The 12,887-nt window shown below is 42.3% G+C and overlaps 1 protein-coding gene across 1 annotated transcript in view; it reads right to left on the bottom strand.

Annotated features, from left to right (window-relative positions):
* FAT3 (FAT atypical cadherin 3) overlaps positions 1–12,887 on the bottom strand; it is a 739,365-nt gene that overhangs the window by 231,980 nt on the left and 494,498 nt on the right.

Below are 12,887 nucleotides of genomic sequence, written 5' to 3'. Positions count from 1 at the left end.
TCGTAGCTACTGGGTTTTACTGCCCCAGTCCCTCCTCCCTCTCCTGAGGCCTTGCAATCCCAAATGAGAGCCCTCAAACCCTTTGGATTCTGATACAGGAGCATTCTATCCTTTGCCAGCAAATTCCACTCCCGTATGCAAGGACACCCTGCTTCCCAGGAGCTGTAAAATGCTGCCTCCAGTGCAGAGGTTCTTAACCAGGTCCTTGGGACACACCCAGCAAGTCAGATTTTCAGGATATCCACAATGAATATGCATAAGATAGATTTGCATGCACTGCCTGTATACAAGTTTTCTGAAAACTCGACTGGATAAGGGTTGAGAACCCCTGCTCTGGTGTATTTCCAGTTCCATTGGCCTGAGCATCCAACGTCTCTGGTCTTGGAACCTAATCAAGATCTCAGTCTTGGAAACAATATTTTCAACAAGGGCTGCTCTAGGAAAATCACCTTTGAAACACTCTGCCAACCGTGACTTGCTTTTGACTCCCTGCCGCATCTACCAACTCCTCCTTAAGGCTGCCATCATAAGCAAATTCAAAATGAATGGTCACAGGGCCAGTATGTCCTGATGCTGAACTCACATTGCATAAGATCAGCACCAGAAAGTGCTATGCCCGCAACCATGGTTTTCAAAAGTTAAAAAAAAATGCTGGGGAGAGAAGTGGCCCAGGTCCCCACCACCCATCCCAGCCCACTCAATTGGGTTGATGGGACTGGGGGATCTCCACCAGGCATGCTGCTCTTTTACCATTTCCCAAATTCTGACACCTTAGGCAACAACCTAGGTTTGACTTCTACTGGAGCCAGCCCTTTTCGGTCCATGATCAACATTTAAGTTGGTTGCTGCTTCTTCCCACTTTTAGCCATTCACAGTACAATTCTGCTCACATATCTTAGTGTTTTAAGAGGGGACTATGTAGGATAAGGTTAGGTTTGTTAATAACTCTGGAGGTACACAAATGTATTTTGCATTGAACATTTTGAACAAGGAATCAACAACAGAAAAGAGGAAAAGAAGAGGAAAGTGTGAATGGGAAGGAGGGAAGTGAGCAAACACAAACCAGGGAGATGAGAGAAGACAGCACACGAAGAAGCCCTTCTACCATAGGGCGTTGAGAACTTAGGGCTAAATTCAGTAACTGGAACTCAAATTTGAGAACTGAAACAAAATGAGTGCTAAGGGCTATTCTCTAATTGAGTTGGGCGCCGTTTATAGAACAGCACTTAGTGACGGGATCCATGCCCAGGATTTACACCAACTGAAACCTGGTGTAAATCCTTGCATGAAGATTAGGTGCGAATCTGCCGTATCTATAACATTGCGAGCAAATTCTAGGAATGCCCCTCCCATGGTCATGCCCTCTTTTCAGATCACTTCTTACAAATTTACACGCATATCTTGTTAGAATACTGGAGTAGGAAGATACGTATGTAAATTCAAAATGCTGCCAATAAGCACCAATAATTGCTAGTGACCAAATATTGGCACTAATTGGCTTGATATTCAATTAAATTAGACACGCAAATTAGGCGTGTGCCCAAATCTGCGCATTGAATTTTGCGCGCATATATAGACTTTACTAGTTAATGCACGAATTAGCGCCAACTCTTAGCAGGATTTAGTATGCATTAATTTGCAAACTAAAGGGTCCTTTTACTGAGTCATGGTAAAAAAGTGGTCTGCATAGTGTGGGCATGTGTTTTTGGTGCATGCTGGGCCATATTTTGTTACCGCAGCTGGGGGAAAAAAAGCTCTTTTTAACGTGGGCAGTAAATGGCCGTGTGCTAGAATTAAAAGTAGTGAGCGGCTATTCACTGTCTGAGCCCTTACCATCACCCACTGACCGAGCGTTAAAGGCTCGTGTGTGGTACTCACAGCGCACACTAATGTGGCCAATCTGTCGATTACTGCTGGGAACGCCCCCCCTCAGTAGAAAATAGAAAAATATTTTCTACTCCGGAAAACAGCGTATGCCAATTTCAAAATTACTGCCGGGTGGGCACGGTAGTGTTGATTTGGTGTGTGCAACATGCGCGATAGTCCTACTGGCTGTGCCTAAAAGGAGGCTCTCAGTTACCCCCTTATACTGCAAGCTCTTCAGAGCTGGGAAACATTGTACCTGAATATTTATCACCATTGTACAGTAGTACTATAATTATGGTTTTTAGCTGGCTCACAGTTTTTTCCTTCTGAAAAAAAGCTTGTTTGTTAATGTAATAGTCCACTCATGGATGTGCAGTAAACCATTTCCTAAAATTGAGCGCTCATATGTTTACTGCATTTGGCTTTCTTCTATGCTTCATGCACCCCCAGCATGCATTAAAATCTGTTTCACCAAAACTGCAGTGTTGGCTTATTTCCTACCCGACTCACTGAATTTTTGTAATTTGCTTGCACATATGTTACAAATTTACACAGCTCAATTTTCCGTCCATGATCAAAGTTATCATTTCTCCCCGCTCACCCCTTCCCTTGAAAACCAAAAACCAAGAAACCCCTCCACTCCCCCCCTCCCCAAAGACTTTATGATTGCTTTTGTAGATGTCACAATGCCCAGAAACAGCCAAAAGAGAGGTACCTCATGGATCATTGATATGGGCACTTAGAGGCGACACTTCACCTTATTAAAGTCACTGGCTCATGAAGAAACCAAATGGTAATGGGAGGCTGAGCTCTTCCTTGTTTTAGGATCCTCAGGAGGCACCATGCTGACAAAAAGGCTGCCACTGTCCACTGACTACACGCAGTACAGATTTTAGGCAATGAAATATAGAGAATTAAAGACATTTAAAATGCTTTATTCCCTGCCCAGAGATAAAATGATTTTTAAAAAATGTTATACGCAATTGTTTAGTTGGAAATGGTATGAGCTGAAACCACAGTGGTGTATCTGTGTTTTGTCCAGAGCACTTGTAACTCCTGTAAGAAAGGAGTCAACCTATACTCCCAAGAAAAATAGATCTGTGCTGGAATGTTAGAAGATCAAGCAAGCTGACTCTACGACCTGGAGGAACCACAGCCAGTCAAGTCTTCAGGATATTCACAATGAAAACACATGAACCAGATTTGTCTACCAACAAGGAAGAGAAAGGCACTACAAAATGGAAGTTAGGCTCTTTTTTGGTTCACGGCACTAAGACATTTTTTTGCAGCAACCCCCCTCCCGCCACACTGTTCTCCTCCACCTCCCCCCCCCCCCCCCCCCCCCGGCCACACAGGTCTTCATCTTTTTCTCTGCACAAATATAACAGTGCTAGGGTGTCCCTATAACCAGCCTCTCCAAATGACACACTGATTACAATTTATAACTAATTACTACTCTACCTATGAAAAGTTATTCTGTTATTAAACTTCCTCTGTGTATATCTGTATGCTGCACAAGCCAGCATGTTTGAAAATATAAGTGAGATTAAATAAAAAATGCTACCAACAATAAAGAATGACAACATTTATGCAGCAGCTCATAGGTTTGCTTGCTTTGTTTTGAATGGGAAGGGGAAACAGAGACTGACCTATTGGCTTCAACTTTTTTACTTTATCCCGTCTCCTGTTTTCATCCAACCTCCCTGGCAGCAAGAGCGAGTCCCGAAGGCCATCTGCTCTGTGTCCCCAGTGGCTGCGACAAAAAAAAAAAATAAGAACGGGGCCGTAGCAGCCTTCAGGTATGCACTGTCAGCTCTGCTGGTCCTCTGCCCCCCTTGACGTCAACTTCCAGTTGCGGGGACAGAGTACTAGCAGAACTGACAGCATATGCTTGAAGGCTGCTGCAGTCCTGCTTTTTTTTTTTTTTTTGCTTTTTTGCCGCCGCTGCTGTCTGCAGTAGCGGTTCGGGTGGTGGCGAGAGGGAGGTCAGGATTTGCTGCGGCACCTCGGAGAGTTCGCTGTGGCACACCAGGGTGCTGTGGTGCACAGTTTGGGAATCACTGCACTAGGCGCTATTCTGTAAGATAGGGCTAGATTCCATATATGGTGCCTGAAATTTGCGTGCAGAAAAAAAATACGCCTAGACATATTTTCTATAGTACACCTAAATTTTACAGAATAGGCTTAAATTTCCACACAGTATATAGAAATATGCTGAATGCCTCTCCATGTAACCAAATTTAGTAGTGACCATTTACACCATGTTTTACTTGGCGTAAATATCGACACCTATATTAGGTGCAGAGCGGGTGTATTCTATAACACGCTCGCATTTGAGAAATGCCCACACCTTCTTTTCAACTGTGCGACTTAAAATTTACACACACAACTCACTAAATATATTCTATAATGTGATGTGCGTAAATTCTAATTAATGCCAATTAGTGCTGATAATTGCTTGAATTCCAATTAACAGCACTAATTAGCTAGTTAAACAATGAAGTTATATACATTGTTATAGAATAGGCTTCGATTTCCGCAGGGATAGTGCCTAACTGAAAGGGGGGCATACTTACAGGACTTGGCTGAAATAACCAACTTAATCAAATTAGACTTGAGTACAATGGACGCATGGGCTAACTCATTTCAACTGAAACTGAACACTGAAAAGACTCACAACTAATCAAGAAACTTCAGACCGCCCAGAACACAACAGCAAGACTGATCTTTGGCACATCAAAATTTGAATCTGTTAAGCCCCTTCATGAAAAATTACACTGGCTTCCCATTAAGGAACGTATTGCCTTTAAGGTCTGCACCTTGATTCATAGGATTATTTGCGGAGAAGTTCCTGGATACATGCTAAATCTAATTGATTTACCACCCAGAAACAGCTCTAGTTTCTCCCGATCCTACTTAAATTTACATTATCCAGTTTGCAATGGCCTTAAATACAAATCTACCTACGCATCCAGCTTCTCCTTCATAGGTACACGGCTATGGAATGCATTACCCAAAATCTTAAAATTAACTCAGAACCATCTAAATTTCAGAAAACTACTGAAGACCACCCTGTTCAAGAAGGCTTACCCTCCAGACCCAACCTAACTTACTTCTTCTTTGTTATTACAAAATTCATGGACCTTACTATCTTTTTTCCTCTTATTATCTTTGTTGTTTTTACGATACCTATACGATTATTATCTTCAATTACATTGTCTAATTGTATTTTCTGAATTGTAACCTGCCCTACGGTTTTGTGTAAGCTACATTGAGCCTACAACTAGTGGGAAAATGTGGGGTATAAATGTGTTAAATAAATAAATAAATATTGGTGGAGCATGGGTGTGTCTCCCAGGTATGCGCAAAGTTTATAGAATACTATAAACTATGTATGGCACTTGGTACACCAACTTACCCTGAAGAAATAGCACCACGGTTACAGATCAAGGGATGTTGTTAAAGGTGAAGGCCGAGTAAACTAACAGACAAAGACTGTAGCTAGAATGGTATGTGCACAGGAGTTCAGGGAACAGAACATGAGGTAATAGATAAAGTAGCAGGGAGTTTTTGGCTGAAGAACATAAGAGAGAAAGTTGATAAGTGAAAAGAATGAAGTAATGTCTTTTATGAAGAGGCTTTGTGTAGAAACTGTATAAGTAGCAGCATGATTAGTAGATGTTTGAGACAGTCTCAGCCAATACTTTTGGATAAGCAGAACTGTACTTCTATGAGAAAAGGTAAGTTAATAAATTACTTTTCTCATATGTGGCTTGGTCTTTTATCATTCCAATCTTTTACTGGGATATGTATGATTATTGGGATGGTGGTAAAAAGACCGAATTCTTAATTACAACCTTCACCATTGACATGGATGGCGGAAGAGGTTGCACCTACACATGGTCGTGCCAATGTCAACCTCACACTAATATTCTATAATGTAATCTTGGTGCTAAGATTCCATTATAGAATTGGCTCAAAGTTCATGGCATTGAGGTGCCAATTTATAGAATTGTCCCGATCGGCATTTCAGGGTTGAGAGGAATATTGGCACTTCTGCAGATATGTTATAATATACCTACTTCTTTATAACTTAACTGAGGTACAGCCTCAAAAACCAAAACAGTCCTAGGTAACCTGTTGCTAAATTATCCTTCATGAGAGTAATTCTATATAACCTACTGCCTAGTTTCTGGCTGAATATCCACATTAAGTTATACAAATTTTTTAAAAGTATACACATACTTTTCCTTTGAAAAATTTCCACTGAAAGAACCATTTACCATGGAGAAGTAGCCTAATGGTTACAGCAGCAAACTGAGAACGAGGGGGGGCCAGTTTAAATCCCATTGCTGCTCTGTGTGATTTTGGGTAAGTCACTTAATCCCACAGTACAAAATAATTTTCTATTTTCTACTGTGAGGGGCAGTCCCAGCGGTAATCAGCAGTTGGAGCGCCCTGGTTACCGCATGGGTAGCGCATGAGCCCTTTCTGCTAGGTCAATGGGTGGCGGTAAGGGCTCAGGCCGTAAATAGGTACTGTAAATAGGTGCGCACTAGGTTTCATTTCCGCACACGCCCATTTCCTGGCCTATTAAAAAAAAGCCTTGTCCCAGCCACGGTAAAAAAATGGCCCAGCGTGTGACCAAAACACACGCCCAAACTACCGCAGGCCACTTTTACCATAGTTTAGTAAAAAGACCTTTTAAACCTTCCACAGCCTCAGGTATAAAATTAGATTCTGAGTCCTCCAAGGACAGGGAAATACCTACTACCTTGAGCTATGACTGAAAAAGGGCAAAATCTAAAATCCCTTCCCGTTCACTCCCTTCAATTTAATACGCAGAACTTTGTAACTAATGAGCGTAAATGCTAACAGACAAGAGCTAACACAGTAAACAGTCAGACATATATTCAGCACCACTGCTTGAACTTTATATGCTGGCTGGGCTGGTTGAATATCAGACCTAGAAGGGGCAGGTAGAAGAGGAGACAACTGGTCAATTTTCAGCCAGCGGCAGTAGGTGATATTTTTAAGCACTGACCATAGCCAGTTGAATTAGGCCCAGACTCTTTCCTCTTCTACTACTCTATTCTTTTACTGAGAGGAGCCAGTATAAGCAGGAGTGAGAATGGTTCATTCCTGTCCTGAGGGCCACCACTAGATCACCAGGGAGACAAAGGTAGGACTGGGGAGCTTATGGGTGGGTGTGGACTCAGGGAGGGGCTCACCTCTGGGGGGGGGGGGGGGCTTAAGGATGGAGTCAACCATTGCGGGGAGGCTGGGAGGAGGTGTTGGAAGCCAATCCAATGTAGGCTGCTACCCGGATGTTATCCGGGAACGTCTGTGCTGGTGAATAGATAGCTAATTGGGCAAATATGACCAGAGTTAGCTATCTGGGCCCCGGCACTGAATACTGCCGGTGCCTGGATAAGAGCGGCTCTGCCCAGACTCCACCCCGCATAACCTCAGCACTACCTGGATAGTGCGGGGGGGGGGGGGGGGGGGTCAGTGCTGATATTCAGTGGCACTACCTGGTTAAGTGCTGCCCCAAGCGCTATAACTAGGTGTCCTGCCAGGTTAAATCACTTTGAGTATAGACCCCAGTGATAACATTTGTAAACAGTTGAAATTAAACACAGATAACATAAGTTATCAGCAGGTAAGAACCACATTGCCCACCCTAGTCTCAACATTTCTGACTGCCTCCTGCATTGTCAAAAGACTGTACTTATAAGAAAATATGAACTACAATACTGGGTCAGACCAAAGGTCCTTCAATTCTAGTATCCCAGTGACCAATTCAGGTCACAAGTATCTAGAAAAATAGAAACACTAGTAAAAAAAAGGCCCGTTTCTGGAGCCAATGAAACGGGCACTAGCAAGGCTTTCCTGTGGGCCCCCCCCCCCACCCGTCGTTGATGTGGGTGAATTGCTCCGCCTCCAACGTCATAACTTTTGACGCGAGGGCGGGGCCCCGAGGCTGTGATTTTCTTGGCTTCAGAGCTTCGAACTTACGAACCTTGGCTTCAGTGACATCATCCGACAATAGAACGTTGAGGGTGAGTTTTATATATATAGATAATGGCAGATAAAGGCCAAATGGCCCATCCAGTCTGCAATCCCTAACTCTTCCTTTTCCTATGGATCCCACTTGCTTATCCCAAGCTTTCTTAAATTCCGACAGTCCTCGACTCCATGACCTTCACTGGGAGGCCATTCCACGCTTCCGCTACCCATTCCGTCAATAATACTTTCTTAGATTCCTCCTAAGCCTATTCTCTCTTAATATCATCATATTCCCCCTCGTTCCAGAGTTTTCCTTCAGTTGAAAAAGGCTCATTTCCTGTACATTAACACCCTTGAGATATTTAAACATCTCCCTCCTCTCTTCCAACGTTCATAAGCCAAATTGCATGCTGCTTATCTCTGGGATAACCAGTGATTTAAGGACTTTTCCTCCAGGAACTTGTCCAAACCTCTCTTAAACCTAGACACATTAACATCTTTTACTACAACCTCAATCCCAAAGCTTAATTATGCACTCAGTGAAAAAACGTTTTCTCCAATAAATGTGCTACTTAGTTACTTCATTGTGTCTCCCTAATGTCTTTGTATTTTAGAAAGAGTAAACAACACATTTGTAATTACCTCTTCCACTCTACTCATTATTTTATACAGCTCTATCATATCTCCTCTAATTTCTTTAACCTTCCTATGGTCTTCTTTCCTCCTCTCTCCTACCACTGATGTCTCTTTACGTCCAGTCCACACACACTTGAATTCTATCACTGTTTCGACTTCTACTATCTCTGTTGAAAGTCTATTTCAGGCAATATCTGAGAGGTATAGCGATATCCGAGAGATGGAAAGACCTTTGGATGCCCTTAAATCTATGTTGGTAATGAAACATCAGCATCTTCTAATGAAAAAGAAAATTAATAATTTAGCATAAAATGCTTCATCCCAGTAGTTTCACATGGACCGGTAGAAAATATTTCTACATAAGTTATTCAAACATGACTGGTTATATATGAATATTTCAAAGGTTCTTAACTTATGGCACAGTCATACATTCCCTACACTGCATTTTCAGGCACTATTAGCTTTAGTAATCCAAGTAAATTTATATTTTAAATGTATATTCCAAAGATCACTACAAACCAAAGAGGAAATTGAGACACTGGAATTCATTTTAAACAGTGATTTAGTTCAAATTTGGTTGGTCTGTCAAATTTAATAATTCTTATTAAACAGGTTCTGCTGTACCAGCATCAATATGACTTGCCTTTCATTTCTTTTTTTATTTTAATTTTTATATTTGTCAATTTCATATCAGAGAATGCAATTGTTTCAGAAATAATACTCTACTGCTCTGACAAATCTAATTACTATCTACCGCAGTGTCATTCCATAGCTCAGATACAAACCAACCTATACTACTTTGAAAAAAAAAGTCCACATTTGTGAATTAAAGGTTTATAAAGATATTTGCCTCATAGGCCCTGCTCATACTTGGATCCAAAATGAATCTACTATTACATTGAGATGTTATTTTACCTAACAAAATTGTGAGCAATGTTAATTGAAGGGGAACCTTTAAAAAATATATAATGGGACCTTTTCTTCGGATATTTATTTATTTATTTGTTCATTTATACCCCACATTTTCCCACCTATTTGCAGGCTCAGTGTGGCTTACAAAGTATCGTAAAGGTGTTTGCCATTACGGTTGGTAACAAATACAAGATTATGTTGTGGTCACATGAGGTAGAAGTATATTAGGCGTCATGGGGTCGAGGGGGAAGAGGAAGGGGTGTCAATCTTCAGTCCCAGAGGGATAATGGAGGTATTACATGCAAATAGAGAACGACTAAATTTTGGTTTGGGATTTTGCACCGAAAGTAGCCCGAAATTTGTATGCAGTCTTGATTCAGTTTCAGCCAAATACGCCAGTGCATTTTTGGCACAAATTGAAACAATGGAGCAGCTGCCAGCCCCCCTCCCCACCCTACCGTACCGCTAGTTGTCTAGTGGCTAGTCAGGGCAGGAGTGATCCCCAGTCAATCCTGTCTATGCCTGCTCTGTTGTGGCGATCCCCAGTTGCTCCTGCCCATGCTGGCTCCAGTCTCAAGATGGCTGCCGGGATCTCCAGGAGCAGTTTCGTGAGACTGTGCTGGAGGTCCCGGCAGTCATCTTGATGCTGGAACTGACATGGGCAGGAGCAACTGGATATTGCTCCTGCTCAACTATCCACTAGACAACCAGCGGTATGATAGGCTTGGGGGGGGTCTCCTGTTCAGGAGAAGGGAGGCAATGGGGGCTGTCCCCATTCAGGGGCCAGGCCCTAATAGCCAGTTTCAGTTGAAACTGAATGGCAAATTTCAGCCACAAATTTGTTATCGACTAAAACCAAAGAACCTGAACCCAGTTTCGGTCGCCATCTACATACAAATATATCTCATGCATATTTATTAAGGATATCCTTAAAATGTGACTGTTTTGCAGCCCTCTGATTGCAGTTTGATACCCCTGACTTAAGGGGTATGTGGATGGGAGGGGTGTGGAAGTAGTATGACTAAAAATTGGGATCACAGAACAGCAGGGTTGTTTTTAAGTTATAAAATACAGAATTTTGAAACTCAGCAGCCTGAGTTAGGCTCCTATGCTTACCACGTGTGCAGTGTGAGCACAGGGTCATTTGCAGTATAGTCATGTACTTGACCTGCCTGCTCCAAGCCACTGAATTTAATTTGCTACAATGCTGAATATTCATGTGCAGTCCATATTTCTGCAAAGTATGTGGTGGATAAGGAATATAAGAATAGAAATTATATAAAATGACTCTGTAAACCAGCAAGTACTAGGGTTGCGATATAGCAAGAACAAATGTGGTAGCGGCCAGTGATCACATCAACTACAGTTCAATTAAAAAAAAAATCTCTTCTAAATTAATACAAATCAACATGTACCTAATACATTTAATAAATGCTGCATGCTCTGAAAAAGAAATGGAGCTACTATCCATGGGGCATGGTAACTAAAGCGCGTTAGCGTTTTTAACGCGCCTTTAAACGGCGCGTTAAATGCTAAAGCATCTACAGATTCCTATAGGCGCATTAGCATTGTGCCAGCCATTAATAAATGCTAATGCGCCTTAGTAAGCATATCCCCATATTTGTTAATATCATCGGGCATAAAACCTCCTTATCAAACACTAGTGCAAAGTGCTGTGTATCAAAATTACTATATGAATTTACAAGATACTATCTATTCATCAATGGAATCTTTAGCTCATATTTTTTAATTACTGTATTAATTTCTCAAGATCATGAAACAAAGCCACATAAGGCCACATACAAAACAGCCAACACCCCAGGGCCCCTTTCTCCTCCCCACTACCTTCCTCAATTTGAGTCTTTGGATCAGAGCCGACTTGCTGCTCTCTCCTGTCTTATGTTTCAACATTTTTTATTGATGATACATATTATTACAACAACAATCATGGGTACACTCAGTGCTACCCCAAGGATTTCCGTCATACCAATCAGCAATAACATCCATCATCAAACTTTTTAATTCGTTTTCTCCCCTCCTCCCTCCCACCCATCCCATATAGCTCCCCACAGAGCCTTGTACTCTTATAGGCTCTGTGGTACCTCTCCGCCCTCCCCTCCCAATATTACCTCTAATATTTCGGCACTTCCCGTTAACATTGCAAAATAAGTACTACATTCCATTTGAAAAAGTACCTTAACTGAACCATGGTTAGACAAACAACTAATACATGCGGGTATCCTCTATCAACAAACTGGTGTCGCGTCCCCCTTTCTTCCACCCCTCCCATGCCCATCTAGTCAATATCTTCTTCAATTAGTAATGCTCTGCTAATTTGTATCATACCAATGCCAGAACCATTGATCATATCTTGACACTTCAGGCAGTTGAATATTCATTATCCGTGATACTATCATTTTTGGTTTCCCTCTCTTCCCCCCCCTTCCCCACTTTGACTTTGTATTTGTGTCTCTTATTTCTAATTATACTCTTGCCATGTTTATAGACTAACCCAGTGTATTCAACACATGGCTACGTGCTCGTGGTGATATTTTGTGTAGGTATGCCCCCCAGATCTTTATAAATCGTTGGCGTCTCTTGGGTGTATTACGGGCGTCCTGCATTTCCCATAACATGAGCTCATGTAGCCTATTTCTCCAATACCAGTATGAGGGACCTCTATCCATTGTCCAGCAATTTAGAATACATTTTTTCCCCAAAATACAAAGCTTACTGAGGAACATCTTTTCTTCCAACGTTCCTTTGTGCCATGCCGCCATGGAGCTTAGTATCACCCTTTCAAAAGATAGATCCACCCGATACCCCAGGACCCAGCCCATGAACCTGGAGAGAGCCATCCAAAACCCCCGTATCTCTCTACATTGCCACAAGCCGTGGCTAAGTGATGCATTTACTTCTGCACATTTGGGGCACTTATGTGTTTCCACCACTCCTGCATACCATGCCTGTTTAACTGAAAAATATGCCCTATGTATGGTGCGGAAATGGCACTCCTGTAACTCAGCACTATGCACCACCCGTACCCCTCCCTGAAGTGCCGCTAATATCTTCCCTTCTGTTATTTGATCTTTCACCTCCCGATTCCATCTTTCCACGACCATCTTAACATCTCTTTGTGGTTGCTTCCCCTCCAGCACCTTGTGGAACCCGGACACTGAGATCTGTCCTACTGCGTCCCCAGCTAGAAGCTCCCTAATTTCCCTCTCAAAACCTGGTAGGAGACTTGCGGTGTGGAGCTCATGTATATAATGTGAGAGTTGGAAATAGGCTAATTTCGCTAACATCCCCCCCCCATAATGTCTCTCAAACTCTGAGTAAGCCATAGCGGTCCCATCCGCTTGTAAAAAGTTTTCCAATAGTATGACACCCTGCTTCCCCAGGTCTTGAAAGAATTTACTTTCTCTCCCAGGTGCGAACTCCGCATTACCCGTGATTGGCAAGAG

This window comes from Microcaecilia unicolor, chromosome 4 (genome assembly GCF_901765095.1).
Source record: "Microcaecilia unicolor chromosome 4, aMicUni1.1, whole genome shotgun sequence".
Classification (NCBI taxonomy): Eukaryota; Metazoa; Chordata; class Amphibia; order Gymnophiona; family Siphonopidae; genus Microcaecilia; species Microcaecilia unicolor.
Note: the sequence above shows the minus strand (reverse complement) of the source record. Positions and strands in the feature narration are given on the sequence as shown.